Raw genomic sequence first — 8,053 nt, forward strand, 5'->3', positions numbered from 1 at the left:
CTTCAGCATGCAGAAAGTTTTCTCAAGTTTTTTCTCTAAAGGGCAGGATGATGTTAAACATTGAAGAATGTCATCCTCCTAACCAGTTAAACGTTTAATTATTGTTATTTAAGTCAAAGGTTCTCCCTACTGTTTGGCAAGGAGATGATTCTCAAAATGATTATTTGAAACAGTAGTATTTTTAAAAGTAACCCAAGAGCAAGAAATATTCTTTCAGGAAGAGGTTAACTGAAGGTTTCCGATTCAATTATGTGCACAGAAGTAGCATATCTAAAGGGAAGCCTACATAGATTAAGGTATAAAAGCTTATAGTTTCCCAAATCTTCCATGTCTCAAGTGAGCCCAAACCTGAGGACACAGGATCAGCTCAAGGACTAGATCTCTACTTTCAGATCACTATGGGGACAATGATACAGTAGTGGCAAATCTAAATTTCTTTTATTAATTTCTAAGAGCTGATTTTAACTCAGCAGAGGAGCTGCTCCTCCACAAAGTTGTGGTCTGCTCCAAACCTTAACCATATGGCATCTAAGGGAAGAAGGTGTTTTCCCACAACTAGCACTTGCCAAGGGCTCTGTAGGCAACACAGGCACAGCAGAAATACTGCTTTAACCCAAAATGCTTCCCAGCAAACTTTTAACAGCAAAAAGTGAGGGAGGAAAAAAAACAACGAACTGGTAAACTTGCTTGCTTATGAATTAACTAGCTAAACAAACATATGAGGTTTGAGAACATATAATAAACTAAACTACATTATTCTGCAAAATAATACTTGTTATTGTCTAACCCTGATGACATCCTTAAGGTGACACAAACAAAAACTCCCACTGGCATACAGAAAAGCTGGGGTGTTACCTGAAATCAAGACTACCTCCTTTTGGAAATCAAGTAGATGTTTTAAAGCAGAGCCTGAACATGCGCACAGGAAGAAAGCAATTACCCTGCAGTCGCTGCAAAGACAGCTGGCAAGAGGAAAAACAGTTTTCTCAAGGTCAAGAGGGAGAGGAGCGCTTCCAAGTGATAACAGAAGAGCAGTCACTTTGCTCAAATCGCTGACCCAGAGTCTCAAAGAGGAGGGTTATGCAGGGATCAAAGTGCAGGGCACAATTTGAAAATGCAGGAAGAAAGGTTTATTCCACATTTGTTGTATTGCACAAGCAAATTTTATCTCCTGAAAATTCTAGGGCAAGTCAGCATATTTAGCCACTGCCCAGAGCATATCAGTTGACAGGCATATGTTTGATACAAAGTTTTGACATAGAGGTCAATTAAACACAGACAACTTTAGCTTAAATACAAGCTCAAGGAATGTCTGTATATTTCTACTTGCCCAGTATGCCATTGGTCATTAACAAAGCTATCATTAATGAAGCACGAACTCTATAGTTAATAACGTTTTAATAAGGGCATGAAAAATACCCAGTTGCAATGGGATGTCAAGGCCAGCTCAACTCACAGCACTGAGCTCAGCATAAGTAGGGTGATTCATTTCTTCATGGAGAAGTGACAATTGCACTTAGCAGCACACATTTTTTGTAAAATCTCTACACCTGGTAAGAAGGCTTATTCCTGTTTCACACAAGTCTACTATTTCACCAAGAAAATAATTCTCCAATGCATCCAATACAGTAGGAAAGTATTTACCAACCACATACTTCAGACAAGTTTGCTCTTGTGCTCTTATTTGCCCTGTAAGATAATATGTTCTAAATGCCAAAACACAAACAGAGAAACCAAGGCAATAAATTTCAGGAGATTGATTTCATTAAATAGATATAAGGAGACCCAATGCATACACAGTCAACAGCAACTTTACAAGTTATTTCCATAATAAGACTGAAGGCAGCATTTATTTGATTTGTCAATCAAAAAATCAATTCATGTCACTGTTTGCATTACCCTCATCAAACAAAGACCTAACTGCTGTTCTGTTGGATGATGGGAACAGGCTTTGGTGCCCTCAGAAACCCAGCCATAAATCACTTTTACCAATCAGCACTCAGGAACTGCAGGGATGTCAGCCCAAGCAATGCTCTCTTAACTGTACTGCTGCAATACCAAATTTAAACAGCCTTAGGAAAGGTCATAGCAAAGCAATCTGACCTGGAAAAAAGTTTTTAAACAGACCAGCTTCTGTGTAATTCATTGATTATCCTTTTCATTTGTCCTTGTGTGTTCTTCCATTTAAGGGAAAAAGCATTTTCAATGCTAGTGTGCATAAACTGCAGGAATCTCTGCATTTTTAGCACATTTAAGAATCACAAAACAAATTAGCAACTATATTACAAAGATTATTGTCAGTTTTTTGAAGTGTCTGCATGCACAAGGAGAAGTGTGCTCTGACTATCATGCAGAAAGCATCAATTTCTTCAGTCTATTATACAGCAAAACAGCTTTGAAAAGCTTATGCTGCAGCCTGGAAGAATGTCATTTTGTACACTGAAAAAGCAGAAAAACAAAAACTGCAAGAGCTGAGACCAACAGCCACCACGGTACTCCTGTCAAAACAGTTTTATAGATCTCATCCCCACACAACCAATTCAGGACATGGTAATGACAGAAGGTAACAAAAGAGGATTGACATTAAGAAGACAAAATGAATGAGTTGTTATGCAGGGGAGGTTACAGTAAACAGCATAATTACCTATACATGCCTTCTCACCCTAAAGGAAGAGCTGCCAAATCTAAGTGGAGCTTTTGTAGCTGTGAAGAGCCAACATTTTGCTTGTGATTCACTTTAAGACAGCGGGAGTAAAACAACATGCCAAGAAAGAATAGGTAGAGGTATTTGTGGCTCTTCTCTTCAGCAAGGAAAGAGCACCCCTGCCTCTCCTAGTTCAAAGCCAGGAAACAAAACCTCCAGGTCCTGAACAAAAAAAAGCAAAACAAACCCAAAAAACCAAAGACACACCACCAAGAGCCCATTCACTCCAAAGGACCCTCTCAGTCCTAAAGAGCCTTCCTGGCATGAGCTGTCACAGGGAGCACAGCACAGGCACTCTGGCTTCCTGCCCTTGTGGGGGAGCCCAGACCCAGAGAGCCAAGTCCCCTGCCATGTGGGCAGCAGGGTGACACTGAGATGGCTCTGAGCCCACCCTGCCATCCAGCCACTGCTCCTCACCAGCACAGCCAGCACACTGCTCCTGCCCGGCACGGGGCAGGCAGCAGCACGACCGAGTGCTCACTGGTGACATCCTTTCAGCCCCAGGTCCAAGAGGGCCACAGGGGACAACAGGACAGAGGCACGACACTGTTTCAACAGGGCACTCTAGGTACCTGCTCTTTCTCTCCCAAAGTTTTTCTCAGGTGGGATGCAGACAGCATTAACTGGGATATTTGCTTTGTCTGCCACCGAGTGAGGGTTGCTGAGACCACCAGAAGAAGACAGAAGACAAGTATTTTAACCTTGTGCTTTGTCTGGGTGTCTGTTTTTTCCACCGAGCTCAGCAGAAACAGAAGCTTTTGATGTTGCAATGTTTACTGCCCCAAAAATGAGGAAGGTAAAGGAATGAGGTCAGCTCAGTACTTGAGAGCACTTAACCAATTAGCAACTGAATGTCCCTTAGAAGGAGTATGCTTGCAAAGGGGCAGCTCTGGATCACTTAGGCTGGGATCTCCATCTGTGGCTGCTGGACTTGAGCACCAGATCAGTTTGAAATCCTAAGATATTATCAATTTCACCTTCAATCCCAAAAATCTGAATCTTCAAACATATTTTCAAAAATCTGCTCCTAGCAAGTTGCAAAAAAAAAAATGCAAATAAAGGAACTGTCCAGAGGCCTGATGGATCTACAGTACTATTTCAAATTTTCTTTTTTTTTGTTCTGTTATCTTTCAGTTAATTCCTCTTATACACAATACAAAATGAAAGGAAATGAATACAAATGAAATACAAAATGAAAGCAGGGAAAGAAGAGATTACACTAAAGAATTCAAAATATTTTATTTCAATTCTGGCTGTACTAAAGACAAAGAATGTAACAAGAAGAATTCATGCTGAGAAATTTAAGAACAAGATCAACTTACTAAAAATACTGCAATAAGTAAACCCAGAGACTGGTCAGACAGCACATAAACTAAGTATCATTAATGATGCTATATTTAAGTACCAAATATGCATGAGTTTTAATCAAAGATAGTCCATCTGATCAGCTGCTGCTAGGTAAAGGCTAACAACTCACATAGTGCATCTGCTTTTTAAAAAGCAGCATGAGGCACAGAGACCATCAGGCAGACCTTCGCCAGCTTGCAAGACAAAGCCACATTGCATATTCATTTCACTGCTGCTCTCTCTAGTTGCATTTGAATGCTAAAATACAGGAGACTTAAGTCAGAACACATGACACATTCATTTAGCTACTTATGAATAAAAAATACGAAGAACTTTTAGCATGCATTACATATGCAATGTGTGCTTTGTACAAAATTCAGTAAAGTCAAGCAAAATTCTGGCATCTCTTCTAGTGCTCTTGACCAATATCAGCTGGCACAAGCATCCCTGAGAGCAAATCCAAGCCTAATTTCAGCAAACTCAGCACACTGGTCCTTTTAATTTGCTCCTAAATTCCCATAAAGGTAGGAAGGGATCTCCATCCAGCTGACCCCAGCTATCTCCAGGTACCACAAGTTTAAGGTAAAATCCTTCCTCTGTGCAAGAACAGCTGCCTCCAGCCAGAGTACATGCGTTGCCTACTTGCTGCTCTGAAAGCAGACTATTCTAGCGCACGACAAATACATGAATACTCATATTAAAAATTCCAGCTTTTATTGCTACAGAGCATCAGACGGTCACGTGTGCCACAGGCTGACTCTCCCCGACACAGCTTCAGCTGCTGCTAGCAGCGGTGAGCCTGCACCAGGACTTATCTCTAGCTATGGAGTATTTCAACAGCAGAGGAAAATCTCGGGCTGTGACTGCACCAAAAGAGCAAGGACTTAGAGTGAAATACATCGCAAAACTCCTGAGCTTTATTCACAAGTTCTTACTTAAACCAAATAAATCCCCTCCCTCTATGCTAGCAGCTTAATACTGATGCAGCAGCACCACTAGCCCTCATGTACAAAAACCTGGCAGCCGCCAGCCCTCCACCCAGCCGCGGCCGGCGGCGATAGCTCCAGCCGCGGCCGCCAGTGCTGGCAGGAGCTGCTCTGGCAGAGATAACCTCACCCTGGAAGCAACCTGGCCCAAAACTCCGGCGAAAGGCTGTGCCGCCACGGGAGCGCCTGCACGCTCATCCTGCTCTAGTTTCAGCTGCAGGGCGTGTTTCCATCTGCACAGAGCGGTTTTAGAGGCTTCCTGATGGGAAGCATCCCAAGCGCAGCCATGCCCCTGCCTTGTTTTCCCTCGCCACGGCTGGGAGCCGGCTGAGCTCTTTGCTGGAGTTTTCTGTCACAGCCACGAGAACTCGGCCATGGCACAGAATCCCACGGCCTCAGAGAGCACCAGAAGCACTGAGCATACAAATGAGCCGTGCAGGGCACTGCCGTTCAGCGGCGGCTGGGGCACGGAGCGGGCAGCGCACCCGGCTGCCGGAGGGAGGGAGGGACGGAGGAACACCTCTCGTGCGCCAGGAGCCCCCGTGCTGAGCAAGCCAAGGTGCGACCGCTCCTGCCCAGGGGTCTGCAGAACTGACCCTTCGTCTGCAGACTCAGCACAGACCGATAGCGAAAAGCTCGCTGGAGCGGGATCCTCAGATGCTCCATCTCTGGGAATCAGGGGGAAGGAATGAGGGCAGAGAAGCAACAAACGGGGCAGAGAAGGAGAAAACACACTGCCCAAGAGAATTCCTCACATAACGCCAGGCACTGCTTCTAATGCTGCTGGTGCCCGAGGGCTTCCAGGAGATGAAGAGATAAAAGCAAAGTCATAAAGTTTTTAAGAAAGTCCCTGCACAGGCATCTGACACACTGACACATTTCTGTCGGCTGCCCTTCCTTTTCTGCTCACTTCCTAAGGCATGTACGCTTTAAACACATAGGTTTCTAAACGGGCCGGCCCCTTTCAGAAGCACTGCATATCTCCAGGGCCGAGTTCTTTGCCGGTTTAACGCGGCGTGCGCCCTGTCCCACACTCAGACCCGCGAACTACCGTTCCAGCGGCTCCAGTTCTAACCCAGCAAGGCGGTTAGGGGCGCTGGGCAAGAGCTCAGGGAAGAAGTAGTAACAGCCTTCCCTTCCGAGGCCGACGAGCCCTTCCGCTGACACCGTGCCTCTCCGCCGGGCTGCTCCCCGGCCGCCAGCGGCCGCCTCAGCGGGCCGGGCCGGCGGGATGCGCTCCGGCACACCCCGCACACCCGGCACGGCCGAACAGGACGGGTCAGGGGTTCTGTCCGGAGCCGTGGCAGCGCCGAGCCCTCCGCGAGCTCCCCGGGAAGGCAGCTACGGCCGAGGACGGGGCTGAGGTGCGGGGTCTCCTCCCTTCCTGCCTCTGTTATTTCACCCCACCCCGTGCCCCGCACGGCGGAAAGGGCCTGCCGCCGCCGCCCGGGATGCAGTATCCATGGCAATGCGGGATTGCATCATGCTTTTGACAAAACCGGGGAAAAGACGCTCCGGGCGAGAGCCCCGTCCCTTCCGCCGCCTCGTCCCCTCCCTTCCCCGGCCGGCCGGCCGGCCTGCCCGCCACTGCCGGCCCCGTCCCCGGCCGCACCCCGCCGGGCACCAAGCCCCCCCTCCGCTCCGCGCACGGCCAGCGCTGCCGCCGCACTTGTTGCGCGCCCCGCGGAGCGGCGCCCCCCGCCCGCCGTGCCCCCCGCCCCCCTCGTCCTCCGCATCCCCCTCCGGGCCCGGGCGGCCGCGCCGCATCCCGTCTCCGGGCGGGGAGCCCCGGCGCTGCGCTCCCTCCCGGCCGGGGACGCGGCCCTACCTGGCGGCGGCGGCGGCGCTGGGGGCGGCGGGCGGCACCGGCCGGTCTGTCCCGCTGCGAGCCGCGGGGCGGGGCCGGGGGGCGGGCGCGGGGCGGCGGGCCCCGCCCCCCCGCCGGCCGTGGGCTGACGGTGACGTCAGAGTGGTGCGGGGGGCTCACGGGCGGCGGCGGAGGGGCGCTATGACGTCACGGCGGCAGAGAGCCTATCGGGCGGCGGGGGCGGCTCGGGAGCGGCTCGTGCCGCCCGGGGCTCAGGGCCGGAGCGTCCAACAGGTCCCGGGCGGGACGGGGAGCGGAGAGCGGGGAGCCGAGAGCCGGGCCCTGAGGGCTCTCGGCCCGGCCATGGTAGCGGGGGGCCCTGTGAAAAACAATATCGGACCATGTAATTAAAGACTCTCATAATGAGGTGAGCCGCGGGCCTACATTAACGGTCCCGGGCAGATGTAGTTGTTGTTTCCTGTGTTCTGAAGTAACGGGCTTCGCAACGTGACAGCATTTTTAAGTGTAAGCTCTGGCTGCAATTAAGTAGATAGTATTTTTAACTCAATCATATAATAAACCCGCTGGTTTTGCCGTGTAATTTACATGCATATGCTGAGCTGGTCCCCGCAGTGTCAGATGTCTGAGGAAGGAATCTCAAAGCACCCTCTTTGGCTCCTTTCCAGTGGCAGGGATGCTCAACAGAGGAAGAAAAGTTCTGTCTGTGCTCTCCAGACACTTAATTGCCTCCCCGAGGTCCTGACGGGACAAGTGAAGGTGCTCGATGTTCCTATGGCCAACAGGAAGAAACCAGTTTGTTTCTTTCCCTCTCTCATGTATTCACTCGTGATGGAAGATGACCTTTTAATTTTTTCCCCTCCGTAAGAGTTTGTTCCATCTCTTTGTTAATTAAATGAAAATGCTACGTAAATAAAGAGGCTTTGCTTTGCAAAGTAGAGGAGTCAAGCAGCAATTTGCATGGGGTTAATTCAAGATCAAGTATCTCCACTCTATGGGAAGCAGTTAGCAATTACCACATTTGGTCACCACAATATAAAAAGGACATCAAGCTATTTGAGAGTATCAAAAGGAGGGCCACGAGGATGTGAAGGGCCTTGAGGGAAAGCCATATGAGGAGTGGCTGAGGTCACTTGGTCTCTTCAGCCTGGAGGAGACTGAGGGGAGACCTCACTGCTCTTTTCAACATCC

General features: G+C 49.0%; 1 protein-coding gene across 2 annotated transcripts in view; it reads right to left on the minus strand.

Annotated features, from left to right (window-relative positions):
* ELOVL5 (ELOVL fatty acid elongase 5) overlaps positions 1-6,928 on the minus strand; it is a 39,194-nt gene extending 32,266 nt beyond the window's left edge. The window contains exon 1 of one of the 2 annotated variants that reach the window (XM_058020144.1): positions 6,866-6,928. The gene's annotated coding sequence lies outside the window, so the exon portion shown is untranslated. The remainder of the gene's footprint in view (positions 1-6,865) is intronic. The other variant, XM_058020145.1, reaches the window with a different exon arrangement.
* Positions 6,929-8,053: the final 1,125 nt, after the last annotated feature.

The sequence above is a fragment of the Melospiza georgiana genome, chromosome 3 (genome assembly GCF_028018845.1).
Source record: "Melospiza georgiana isolate bMelGeo1 chromosome 3, bMelGeo1.pri, whole genome shotgun sequence".
Classification (NCBI taxonomy): Eukaryota; Metazoa; Chordata; class Aves; order Passeriformes; family Passerellidae; genus Melospiza; species Melospiza georgiana.